This window comes from Arachis ipaensis, chromosome B05 (genome assembly GCF_000816755.2).
Source record: "Arachis ipaensis cultivar K30076 chromosome B05, Araip1.1, whole genome shotgun sequence".
Lineage (NCBI taxonomy): Eukaryota > Viridiplantae > Streptophyta > Magnoliopsida > Fabales > Fabaceae > Arachis > Arachis ipaensis.
In genome coordinates this window covers 6,097,344-6,099,733 of record NC_029789.2, presented here as the reverse complement: position 1 = coordinate 6,099,733, position 2,390 = coordinate 6,097,344, and positions in this window count along the sequence as shown.

Genomic DNA, 2,390 nt, shown 5'->3' with positions numbered 1-2,390 from the left:
TATATTTTTCTCAAATTTTTTATTACTTTATATGATAATCCAAATTATTTAAAATGCATTATTTATGATGGGATGTTTTCTCTAATTTTCATTCATGTACTAGTCTTCGTATATTCTGTCTTATTGTAGTTTATTATGTTCAAATCGTATACCTAATATAATAAATATAAAATTTAAGCAAAGAAAAATGCTAATATTTGACTAGCTCAGGTAGAAAGCAATATATTTAATATCATTTTCCATAAAGAGACTTAGAAATAGAAAAGAGTGGAAGGAAAAAATGTTAGAGGAAACGTAGCTAGAAAGAGCTGTGAAATTAAATATAAATTGTAAGGTATCTTCTTTGCTAATACTAAATCAGTATTTTCTATATGGTAGGTAATCAGCCGACATGTCATTAATTGGTAATTACTACATGGTCCAAGCATAACCCACCCTGGGGTGGTCTGAAATATGGGGCCAATTGGAGTATTAATAAAGGAAAACAAATTTTGAAAATAACTATAAAAAAAAAATTCACTTTTGCTCATATCATTTTTCTCGTGGCAAAGCATCGAAAAGAAGGTTCTTTCTTCTCCCCGAAAAGATTAATTAGTACTCTTTTTATTTTTATGTTTTTTAATCTAGCTACCATGCATTCTGATTGAATGTATAATTATACAAAAAATAAAATTAAGTGTAATCTAAAATTCATATATATATACGGTAAATTCTAATATACTTATACTTATTATGGCTACAATAGCTATGAAGTATTGCTAAAATTGAAACCACATTTTTATTTTTTGTACTTTTGGTAATATTTTTTAGTAATATTATTTTAAATTTAATAATACTTTTTAAAATATTATAATCAATGTAATTATTATAACATATACATACTAGAATAATTGATAAAGTTATCAATAAAAATGAATTGTTTGTTAAAATTAATCAGATTAATTAAAGATGCAAGTAGGGGACTATCTTCTCTAGGGTTTGTTTTTTTCTACGGAAAAGGACAAGGTAACTTTGGTGTGAATATGGCAGTCAACAGGTAGGATCCCCACTATCACATCTAGATCTAATACGTCACAAATTAGACCAGGTGTGCTCTAAACTCTCATCTTTCATACTTATCATTTTGTTTTACAAATTCTTGAATCCAAAAGCGCTATTACAAAGTCTTTATTAATAGGTGAATTATATGGTAAAGATATAAGTTTACAGATTTTTTTTTTTTTAATAGAATGAAAGAGAGATTAATAAAAGTAGGACTCACATTTTGAATAATAATAAAATAATAAAAAATAACTATAAAAAAATTATATTCTCTCTCTATACCACTTCAATCTATATAGTAGAGTGCTCTTATTAATATTACGACCAATAATGTTACTATTGTTTGGGACTACAAAATAATCTCAACATCCAACCAGGCCCTAATATCATTATTGGGTTAATGGTAATAGGTCAAGCTATTCAAGTTTTATAAAGCCTAATATACAACTAAGATCTATAGTATTATAATACACACACTTGTATGAATAATAATAATAATAATAATAATAATAATAATAATAATAATAATAATAATAATAATAAATCAATAATTAGGTCAGTTTTCCACTATCTAGTGATTCTTTTTTCTAGGTATGTATGATATAAACCATGCAATGTCCTTCACTGGATCATATATAGAGATGGCCGATTCCAGTTTGTCTTTTACCTACTAATTGTCAATTATTCTTCATGGTTGACTTCCTGTGGTTCTAGATCTCTAGCTACTATATATCTTTTTCCCACTCTTAGCTTAGCTTGTATATATATATATGTGTGTGTGTGTGTGCTTTTGGAGTTTTCTTCACTTGATTGTGATTACTTCAGGTGCTAATTAATATATTTACAAAATTTATTTCATTACAACATTAAATTTTAAAGTTTAAACTACTTTATAGATTTGAAAGGATATATATTCGACTATTCGATCAAAGCCTTGTGTTATATATATACATATGTGAATTGAAGATAATTAATACAACAGAAAGAATAATAAGCAAAAAAGGAAAGGAAATTATAAAATGAAGAAAAGACTAGTTATGAAATATGAATTGAAGATGGAGATCGAAGACTACACAAGAAAAAGGTGTGTATGAAGGATAGTGGATTTGGTGGGGTACAGTTTGTACATTATCCAACATCCATATACTTTAATTTAGTGCGATCAATTAGTCTTCTCTTCCCCCCATTAACTTGAAATTATAGCATCAAAATTAAGAATTGCTTTAGTCCAGTCATTATTAAATTATTCAACACAAGTTAAAAAAGCACAAGACTTGACAATGAGATGAAAGGGTAAGAGTCAAACAATGCATTTATAAAGAAAAGGCGTTGAATTTTCATGTGTGCTT